The following is an 11,449-nucleotide window of genomic DNA, read 5'->3' as shown; positions in this document are numbered from 1 at the left end:
AGAGACAGCCAGCGAGAGAGGGAACACAAGCAGGGGGAGTGGGAGGGGAAGAAGCAGGCTCCCAGCGGAAGAGCCTGACGTGGGGCTTGATCCCAGAACTCCAGGATCACGCCCTGAGCCGAAGGCAGACGCTTAACGACTGAGCCACCCAGGCGCCCCTCTAAAAGCTTCTTTTAACATTTTACTGCAAGGCCGCTCTGTTGGTGACAAATTCCCTCAATTTTTCTTTGACAAAGTATTTCTTTTTTATTTTTGAAGGATAATTTTACTGAATATAGAATTCTACATTATTTTTCTTTCAATGTTTTAAATATTTCACTGCACTCTTTTCTTACTTGTATGGTTTCTGAAGAGAAGTCTGATGTAATTCTTATCCTTGTTCCTCTACAGGTAAGCTTTTTCCTGCATCTTCGATTTTTTGTTTTGTTTTACAATTTCTTTTTTTTTTTTTTTAAGATTTTATTTATTTGACAGAAAGAGAGAGCCAGCGAGAGAGGGAACACAGGCAGGGGGAGTGGAAGAGGAAGAAGCAGGCTCCCAGCAGTGGTGCCTGATGTGGGGCTCGATCCCAGGAGTCTGGGATCACGTCCTGAGCCAAAGGCAGATGCTTAACGACTGAGCCACCCAGGCGCCCCTTATTTTACAATTTCAATATGATATGCCCAATTGTAGATTTTTTTGGTATTTGTCCTTTTTAGTATCCTTTAAGATTCCTAGATTTGTGGTTTGTTATCTGTCATTAATTTTGGAAAATTCCGTCATTATTTCAAATATTTCTTTTGTTTCTATCTTTTTTCTTCTTCTTTACATGTATGCTACACGTTTTGTAATTTTCCCATAGTTCTTGGGTATTTTGTTCCATATTTTTCATTCCTTTTTCTCTTTTCAGTTTTGGAGGTTCCTAGTTGACATGTGTTCAAACCCACTGATTGTTTCCTAGGCCATATCCAGTTCAGTGATGATCTCATCAAAGGTATGCTTCATTTCTGTAACAATGCTTTTTTATTTCTAGCCTCTCCTTTGATTGTTTCTTGGAGTTTCCATCTCTCTGCTTACATGACCCACCTGTTCTTGAAAGCTGTCCACTTTTGCCATTACAGCCCTTAGTATATTAATCAGTTGTTTTAAATTTCCAGTCAGATAATTTCAATATTTTTGCCATTTATGAGTCTGGTTCTGATGCTTGCTCTGTCCAAGTTGTGTTTTTTTGTCTTTTGGTATGACTTGTAGTTTTATGCTGAAAGCCAGACATGATATACTTTGTAATAGGGATGGAAGAAAATAGGCCTCAATGTGAGGCTTTATGTGTATCTGGTTTGGAGCTAGGCTGTGCTCAGTGTTTACTGTAGCTACAGGTTGTTAGAGGTAAATTTCCTCTGGTGTTATTTTTATCTCCCCTGTTGTCTTTGTATTTCCCTACAGACATCTTAAATAAGGTCTGAGATGTGCAGTTCCTTCATTTGTAATCCCGTTATTATGCAGGGGCCCTACTAATGTGGTGGTAAGGTGTTGGGGGAAGGGAAGCATTCTATAGTCCTATGATTAGGTGTCAGTCTTTTAATGAGCCCATGGGCTTCGACCTTCACAAGTGCTTCTCAGTTGCTGGGTTTCCCCCACCCCCTTAGTTAAGGCAGAAAGGCTAAAGGGCTGGCCTTGGATACTTCCCTTCCCTGGGTCAGTTAGGCTCTGGTTAAGCAGTTTCTCTTGAGGGCAGTCCATGTTAAGGAGAACATAATGCTCTAGGTGTATTTTCAATATAGCCGCTTTTTTCTTCTTCCTGCTGGAAGCACAAAAGGATTTTTCTTCACTCTTTACTGTGGGGGACCTGGCAGGACTCCTGGAGGCAAAACTCAAAAATGTCAGGCTCCCCCTACAAGTAGGCCCCCCCTGAAATTATTAACTCTCAAGTTTGTCTACACAGAGCCTCCAGCCATTCATCAGTTACTGTTAAGTCTCCCACCCTGGTACTGGCTCCATCACTGGCGTTCCTTACCTGAACTTTTGCTTTTCTAAGTTGTGATTATCTGTATCTACCTGTCTGTCCAATTTTGTAGGCAGCACTCTGCCCTATGACTTCCATTTTCTGATGGATCTAAGAAGAGTAGATGATTTGCAGTTTGTTCAGTTTTTTCTTGTGAGGTTGGGAGTTTTGACTTCCAAGCCCCTTACATGCTGGAGCAGAAAACCCTTGTCTCCTTTTTAGGAATCAATCTATGAAGAAAGCAGGAGGATTTGCAGGCAAGAATATTTGCATAAGGGGACAACTGGTCTCCTTACTAAGACAAAGGGGCTTCCTGGTTGGGGCATCAAAACAATGCAGGCATCCGCTTCTCCTGGAAGGCTACAGAACAACCTTAGGCTGGCCAGAACCCCTCCCCTAAACCCTGTGCAGACCTCTTATCATTGCACTTTTGCCAGGAATTAAGAGTGTCTCTCATTCATCATCAGGTAAAAGCCAGAGGTCTAATGGCAGAATTAGGTCCAAGGGAGAAGCCCGAGCTTCAGTGGAAATATTTCTAAAATAGTTCCCAAACTGAGGTACATCAATGCCCAAACAGAGATATGAGGACCAAGGAAACTAAGACCATCAGAGCGAGCTAAGAGGAGATCTAGACAACCTCTCCAGGGAGACTGCGCAGAGGGTAGAGTGCTCACCTGCTACCATCCTGTATTTTATGGGTGGGTGGGGTCCAGGACAGGGTGGAAACTTGCAAAACATAATAAAACTATCTATCTCTGGAGCAGCCCGTGTACGCCTCAAGGTCAGGACGTGTCCGATTCCTCAGAGCCCAGGGCTGGCATAAGGCAGCCTCAGTAAGTACTTGACCTAAACTAATCCTTAGGAAGCCCAGAGCACAATATTGGGCAGCACAATGAATAAGTGGTCAGCCCACAGCTCTCGCATCAATTTATCCCGGTCCTCCTCTCCATGGAGAGGCAGAGAGCAGGCTTCCCCAGCTTAGGCAAGTACTCCATCAAGGGGATTCAGAGACATCAGCACTAAGAAAACCCATCTGTCTCGGAACCAGACAATGAACCGTTGAAGAAAGAAAAGTGCAGAGCCCAGCCAGGAAGCCGAGAGCCCAGGCATGTCCAAGCTGCCTACGGGGTGGTCCCGAGGGACCAGCAGATGCCCTCAGGAACAGAGAGACCAAGGGCACAGTAGAGGTGTTGCGACAGCAAGCAGACTTTAATCGAGGGTGTAAAGCCAGGGTGACCCCAGACTTCGGTTCTTCGGCAGCTTCTTTTTTCTCCTCAGGACATAGGCAGGAAGAAAGCCTGTTTTCTAACGAGAACCTAGAAATCAGTCTTCATCCCCAAGCTGTATTACGTGGACTGGTTAAGATCTCTCTCACTCCGGTGGGCTTGCAATCTGTTTTCAAGCATTTTCCTTCTTTGAGAATAGAAGTCTTCTCACATTCGTCTATGTCTTGAGTCACCCTGTAATTAAGCTGCCTCCACACTAGCTGTTTCCTCTGCCTAGAACACTCTTCCACAGATATCTGCATGGCTAGCTCCCTCACCTCCTTTATCCTTCTAGTCTTCACTCACATTACTTACTCGACAAGGTTCTGCTACAGTCTGCTCTCTCTGCCAACCCCCTGGCATTCCCAGTCTCCCGCACTTGGCTCTGTACTTTCCCATAACTTATCAACTTCCCTGTCTTTGCTTTTTCTGCAGTTTGAATAGGATATGCCTAGTTCTATCATATAACTTGTGTATTGACTGCATCTTAGTATCACTACAGTGTAAGCTCCGTAAGAGCAGGGATTTTTGTCTGGTTACTGACGTCCCAAGTGCAGAGAGACAGAACACAAGTGGCATTAAATAAATGACTGTGTGTGAATGAGAAGCAAAACCTAGTTCAGATCCCGCCCTGCCACTTACTAGCCAGCTGTGTGCCTTAAGCAATTTGCTTCTCTCTCTGCCCCAGTTTCTCAATCTGTGAGATTGGGGTCCAAGCACTCACCTTGCTAGATTATGCCTGTAAAGAGTCTAGCAGGGTGCTTGGTTAGTTCATAAATGGGCCAGCCAATTGACATAATTCCTGCCTGTCTCAAACTCTTCACCTCCCGTCTGTTATACATACTCTTTATTCAGGGGCATCACTAAGGCCATTGATGTGGGTCAAGAAAAACCCAAAGATGCCAGGATTCCCTCTTTCCTGTACCAGCTTAGCTGACTTGAGGGCAGCTAGCCTTGGGCTCTCCAACCCCCACACCCCAGTGACATGGCAGCAGAGGATCTAGAACCAACCTTCTGGCCCTGTGAGAAATCTGAGCCCTCTGTGACCTATTAGACCACACTGGACGCCCTCTGACCACCAGGGATCAAGCCCAGAACCAGGAAGGGACTCAGAGCTCACCAGGACCTCAAGGATGTGCGGAGAGGTTCGAGGCACCACATGCAAGGAAACACCTCCTACTGCCTGGCACCTGTGGGATGAAAAGAGGATGATGCTAGGGAGTGGGGTTCCTCAGTCAGAGGTTAGGGTCGCAGGCTCTGGAATCAGCCTGAGTTCATATTCTGCATCCACCACTCAATAGGTGTGGATTCTTTGGTTTCCTAAGGTCTCCAAGCTTTAATATGCTTAGCTGTAAAATGAAGAAACGAACAGTGCCCACCTCGCCGGATTGCTATGGGGATAAAATGAGACATGCTTATGAGATGCCTTAGCACATTGCCTGGCACTTCAACTTTAGTAATTAAAGATCATTAATTCACTTTCAAAGGCCTTTAAACACCAGATGAGTTCTATGGAACCACCTTGCCAGTGGTGGCTTTGGCCAGTAGGAACCATATAAGCCATGGCTGTGAGGTAGGAAGAGGTGAAACATAAGCATGCCTTCAGGACTGTTCAACTCAACCAGCCAGAGAAGGGACAGCTTTCTCTAAAATCTGAAATTCTAATCCTCTCTAACAGCCTGCCAAATAAAACTTATCCTGCTATAATCTTCAGCTAGTGGCCAAAACTTAGTGGTGTATATATATGTTGTGTGAGTACATCATAAATCAAGAAACACACTTTTTCACATCTCTTTTCCCTCAACAAATATTTCCTGGACACCCATTCTGTGCAGCGCCGTCTGCTAGGTGAACCTGCAATGGGATACAGCCTCTGTTCTCAAGGAGTTCGCAGGTCATGGGGGAGATGGGCACGCAAACAATCCCAATAGGTTTGGCACAGTTTTTCACCAGAAACAATACAAGCTCAGCAGAAGGGCAATTACTCTGTAAGGGGAGTTCAGGAGAAAGTTCTCAGAAGAAAGAACCTTCCACTCTGTTTTACAGAGATTCCACCCAGCGTTAGGGAATGCAAAGAGGAAGGGCAGGGACCTAGTTTTATCACTGTATTAATCATACCTTTTATTTTCTGTATTCTGACTCTTGGACATCTGGGGACTTGCTACCTCTAAAGGGACTGCCCCTCTCAAGGTTAGCCAGTTTCTAAAGATGGTAAACAACCTGCCAGTAAATGTGCCTTTCAAAAGGAAGCAACCCAGTCTGGGGCCATTCCCCCTATCACCTCTTTTATGAGGCTCTACCTGCTCTAATCATCCCTGGGCCAGGTACTAGACAAGCAGAGACAGCCTCTCTGCCCGAGCCCACTGAAATTACTCAAACTGTGCAATCCTAAACCTGCTTACCCTGCCTCATCTGTTCCTTCCTATGGAAACCACAATAAAGGCTCTGGTCCAGTTTCCCCTATCCCGGGTGCTTTCCTGTGTGATGCCCGTAGCGTGGCATGCCCCTGCCTTTGCATCTGTAAGTATAACAAATTATCTTCTCAATGGCAGCTGTCTCCTGATCTGTTGGCCTTACCATACCTAAATAGTAATAAAACCTACATTAAAACAATAACCAGAAATTCTTTTCCCTGGATCCTCCAGAAGAGTGGCAGAGTGAGGCAAACAATTACCTAACAACTAGTTCCCTTTTTGCCCTAAAGCCCTGATCAGTAAGTTCTTAGAAGACAGAGACTATATTTTAAACAACACTGTCCCCTCTCTACAGCACTAGGAGTAATGGCCCAATAAGCACCCTCAGAGAACTCACAGTTCTGGGCAGAGACAGACATATAAACCAGCAATGACAATTTACTCTGTAAATGCTCTCTAATGGAGTTGTGCACAAAATAGAGTGGGACAGAGAAAGAAATAACATCTGAATTTGGTTGGGAAGTTCAGGAAGGTTTCATATAGCCTTTAAGTTGGGACTTTGCAGATGAATAGAACTTTGCCAGGCAGCCGAAAGGATTATAGTATTGCAGTGGGGAAAGGGGAAGATAGAAAGCATTCTAGACACATACATGGTGAAAGAGGAGAGAAAAGCACATTCTGGTAACTCCTCTCCAAACTCAGGAGACGAGTGTTACCTCTCTGAGGTGGAGGCTGAAAGTGTCCCTGCTTTTTCTCACAACTCAAAAATCCAGCCCCGGTGGCTTTGGCTTGGGCACTCAAAGATTTGTCAAATGACTACTTAGAGCTTAAAAGGAATTTAATAACTGTGTTCAATATTAGTAGCTACTTATTAACACTGAGTTCAATTAAAAAACTTCTATTTTTAATAATAAATTCTGATTACTAAATATTATACAAGTTTTTAAATATTAGCTACTAAATACATAGCTTGACTAATCAAATGGCTGGTTGAATCTACAGACCCTCTCCCTTAGACAGAAACCCTTCTTCTTGAGCCATTTAAGAATCTTCGAAAAAGTTTATTCTCCAGCAGTCCATGGTCGAGTGTGCCACACCATCTCCTCTCTCCTAAAGGCACTCCAGGTCAAGGATGGGATGGATGCCACATGTTTCACTTTCTACCAGATGGCTAGGGAACCTGTGCGGTATGAATTTGGATTGGGTCTTTACGTTCTATACATAGTCACACATACATGATTTCAAGCAAGCAGCCAGGCAGTGGGCAAGAAAAGCCAAGTCAACATGAAGACAAAGGCTCTCTATTATCTTCTGTGGAAACCCAAATCCTGAGATTAGGATTACAATGGGTGCTCAAGAAGTAGAGGGGATGGGGGGCTGGAGAATCTGAGAGGCTGGGAAAGGAACTGGAGCCTCTCTAGGAGTAGGCGTTGGGGTCCTGCTCCCCAGGGCTCAGGGGTGACATAGTACATGGAGATGGATCTCTGACACCCAGCTGCCAGGCCGCACCCAAGATTCCAGGGATATAAGGAAACAACCGAGATATCAGAATTAATGGGACCACCAGGACTGGGCAGTGGCTGTTTCAGAAGTAATCTGATGCCTGGAAGGGTCTTCCTGGCGTCTTGATGCCGCCTAAGATCTGGATACCTTTGCATAATCTCAGGAGTTTGGGGGAGCCCACCAGCAAGGCAGATGATGGTAGGGATCTTGGTAACAGAACTAACTTAAAGGAAAACAAAGATATGCAATATTTCTTGCATATATTAATCTATGGATTGAAAAATCCCACCAACTATACATTTTCCCCTTGATGCCACAGGACAGTCAAGCCAGGAAGGCTCTGCACCAGCTGACAAGCATCCACTCACCCAAGAAAAAGAGTATTTAGATGCTTATTTTGTGGGTCCTCTACCAGACAGTGCAGAGATAAAAGGCCTTCTTCCTTCCCCTTGTATTCCTAATAGGAAATGAGGAGACAGAGTACAGAAAGCAAGAGCAGTTTCTGTATTGCAGCTAGGGAAGAGACAGGAAGAAGAAAGAATCTACCAGCTCAAGGAGTGAGTCAGGAAGGAAGCATCCAAAATGTCAATGGAGGGGCACCTGTGTGGTTCAGTCCGTTAAGCATCTGCCTCCAGCTCAGGTCATGATCTCAGGATCCTGGGATGGAGCCCTACGAGCCCAAGCCCTATGTTGGGCTCCTTGCTCAGCAGAGTCTGCTTCTCCCTTTCCCTCTGCCCCCTCCCAACTTGAGTACTCTCTCCTTTCTCAAATAAATAAATAAAATCTTTTAAAAAATGTCAGTGGGAATCTGAATGACCCAGCATTATTGCTTTCAGCACATAACAGGCCTAGCTGAACTCTCATTGGACTTGTGATAGGTAGAGCAAAACCAGATCCCTTTGAATACACAGGACCCAAAGCTCTCCTTATAGGATGTGCTTCTTATTGAAAGAATCTGACTGAGTCTTTGGGGGAACAGCTGCACCAGGCAGTGGGAGCTAAAAGTAGGTGTGTCACATAGCTCCAAATGGGTCCAAACTGTGGCTCTGCTTGGTCCCATCTCTATACAATCACAACCTTTGGTTGTATTCGGGCAGCCTGGTGAAACAGGTGGACAGGTTCCCTTTGCAGGGGAGCACATGATGGAATTCCACCCTCAGAAGACTTGGACTTACTAACCCTTCTAGGTCACTGGACCTCACTTCAAATCCACCTGGTACAGGGAGGGGCACCTGGGTGGCTGTCAGTTAAGCATCTGACTCTTGGTTTCAGCTCAGGTCATGATCTCAGGGTCATGAGATCAAGGCGCCCCAACCAAGTCGGGCTCTGCACTCAGCAAGGAGCCTGCTTGAGGATTCTCCCCCTCTGCTCCTTCCCCCACTCATGCATGCTCTCTTCCTCTCTCAAATAATCTTTTTTTAATCCACCTAGAATAAAGAGAAGACAAAGTCTAGTTGCTACTCTTTTAGAATTCTAATCCCAGAATATGTCTGCCAGACATTAGTTATTTAGAGAACCATTCCAGCATAAAAGAGGCCTCACCCCTTGACCCTATTCCCAACTTACCATCACATTCCAGCAGAAACTGAAAAGCTGAATGAGGGGAACCCTACTGCTCTGGTTTGTAGAATCTCTCCCTCTTCCTCTCCTTGTCACTTCTGTCCATGTAGATAAAAGTGAGAAAAGAAGAAACTCTGAAAAGGAAAAAAAAATTCTTATCACTTTCCTCAAAAAATTTTAAGAGAAAGAGAAGAAAGAGATCTGGAACTTGTTACCCACATTTAAGATCCATATGGTCTAAATTCTCTATTTGGAACCTTCAGAAAAGGGATCTACCTACATTTTACCTTTTACGTCTTCCCTTTGTGACAGTTGTCTGGGCATACTGGCAGTCTCTGTGTTACTGACATGCCAGCTTCCTGGACCCATGACTCTATGCCAGTAATTTCTAAGAGGAATCTGGAGCTACTTTCTATATTATCATATACCTTCTTCAAGAAGATCTCCTGCTCTCTAAAAACTGGACATGAAGCTCTTTTTTCTTGGAAGGGAAAGAAGAATGGTCCTTGACTTATCTCATTGCTGGGAAATTTTAAGGGCTAGCATATTCCAGACACTTACAGGACTTAAATTGTAGTATCCCCTCATTCCATAAAGTGTTTCCCAAAGTTTGTTCCACTGAGTAATAGTTTTTCCAAAATGTTTAGTGAATAAAATAGTCTAAGGTCAAATAATTTTGAAAAAATACGTATTTTTTGAAAATCTCTCCCTCCTGGAGATTTATGTTCATTAGTATATTCAAGATGCTGAGAAATCATGAAGTAAAGAAATCTGTTCACCTGGCTTTTTCAAATATATGACTCAATAACCCCCTTTTTCAAGACCCATTAACATCCACCACTTCCTTAGGAAAGGCTGTCCTTGACAACATAGAAGGATCTGGTTTCCTATTTGTTACAATGAGATCAATCAGTAACTCTAACCTCTTGTAAGGAAATAATCCAAGATTGAAAAAAAAAAGCTCTATATAAGAGAAGTTAGTCACAAAGTTGTTTGTAATAGCAAAAACTTGGAAACAACTAAAATATCTTAAGATAGGGATCAAGAAAATACATAATGGTGCAACTGTGTCAGAATATCATGTAACCACTAACAATATGTATGAAGAATTCTTAAAAGCCTATGAAACTCATCAAACTATACATTAAGGAGCGCCTGGGTGGCTCAGTCGTTAAGCGGCTGCCTTCGGCTCCGGTCATGATCCCCAGGTCCTGGGGTCAAGCTCCGTGTAGGGCTCCCTGCTCACTGGGGAGCCCGCTTCTTCCTCTCCCTCTGCCTACTGCTTCCCCTACTGTGCTCTCTGTCAAATAAATAAATAAAATCTTAAAAAATATATATACATTAAATATATGCAATTTTTAATGTATCAATTATACCTCAAAGCTGTTAAAAAGAACCCTAGCAAAATGTAAAGTGTCTGTATGTACAGCGTGTTTTCAGCTACATACAAAATATACATAGAAAAAAAATATGTGGTTTAAATGTCTTGTGGGTTTGGTAATATTGTGCACTACAGCTCCTGAAAGCCTTCTGCTATATATCAAAAAACACTTAATATTTTTAAGACCTCACTTTTAGGTGGCTTGACAAGCCTGAAAGAAAGCAAGAAAAGGCCAATTAAATCAGGAAGCTGGTCAAAGTAGGGGGAACAGTGAGCTTTTAAGAGGCTGAAAACCTTGGAATAGTCTAGAATGATAGTTCTCAGCAGGGAAGGCATTGGCCCCCAGAGGGAAATTATGAAGTAAGTGGGAGCATTTCAGGTTATCACAGTTAGAGGCCACTGTTGCTATTTGCTAGGTAAGGGGTCAAGGACACTAGACATCCGAAAAGTATAGGGCAGCTCCTCACCACAAACAACTGTCCTATGAAAGTCCTCAGGACTTTCCAGTGAATCTCTGGCCATTGATACAGGTGAAACATGTGCTTGTCATCATTTAAGCCTAGAGCCTCACCCCATTTTACATGATTTTAATACATACAGAACTTTTCAGGAACTCATCCACTGTGTGAATCAAGGGAAAACTAAACTCTCTTATTTGGAAATTTGTCACAAATTGTTCATTTTGGAAAATGACATTGCCAATGGCATTACCAGCATGATACTCAAGTTACTAATACAACATACACGGATCAATTGGCCTTCTTAGCGTTTACAAATTTGGTGAATCTATGTATAGGGGGTGTGCACGTAATTACTTCGTTGTCTTCTAGAATGGTGGAATTTGAGAATTTATATATTAAAATACTTAAAATTTTATTACAAACTAGTTTTCTATTATTTCTTTTTATTACATTTATGGTATTACATATTGATTTTGGTTGAAATGGTGTGGAATCATACACAGTTGTCTACAAATTTCATTCCAATGATCTAAAGGAGACATTACAAATTATTTGTTATGGGGGCATTCAGTCTGATGGGATTGAAAATCACTGTAGTACATAATCCCTACAACTTGCCTTTCTTGTTTAACATTAAGATAGAAATTTTTGCATATGTACCTTAGATGTACCATAGTTTATGTAAATATTTACTATTAGTGAACACATAGGTTATTTTTAATTCTGTGATGTTAGAAACAATGTAATAACAACTTCCTACACACATCTTTGTGCACATGTGCAAAGATTTCTCAGGAATAGGTACTGAGAAGTGAAACTGCTAAATCAAGAGTACGTATCTTTTAACTTTTAAGAGGTACTGCCAAGTTTCCTTCTAAAAATTC

General features: G+C 43.1%; 1 protein-coding gene across 1 annotated transcript in view; it reads right to left on the bottom strand.

Moving 5' to 3' along the window:
- Nucleotides 1-3,167: 3,167 nt before the first annotated feature.
- WBP2NL (WBP2 N-terminal like) overlaps nt 3,168-11,449 on the bottom strand; it is a 31,575-nt gene continuing 23,293 nt past the window's right edge. The window contains exons 7-9 of the mRNA XM_034644303.1: nt 8,730-8,857; nt 4,367-4,436; nt 3,168-3,373 (exon numbers count right to left, since the gene is read on the bottom strand). The gene's annotated coding sequence lies outside the window, so the exon portion shown is untranslated. The remainder of the gene's footprint in view (nt 3,374-4,366; nt 4,437-8,729; nt 8,858-11,449) is intronic.

The sequence above is a fragment of the Ailuropoda melanoleuca genome, chromosome 15 (assembly GCF_002007445.2).
Source record: "Ailuropoda melanoleuca isolate Jingjing chromosome 15, ASM200744v2, whole genome shotgun sequence".
In the NCBI taxonomy this organism is placed as follows: domain Eukaryota; kingdom Metazoa; phylum Chordata; class Mammalia; order Carnivora; family Ursidae; genus Ailuropoda; species Ailuropoda melanoleuca.
Note: the sequence above shows the minus strand (reverse complement) of the source record. Positions and strands in the feature narration are given on the sequence as shown.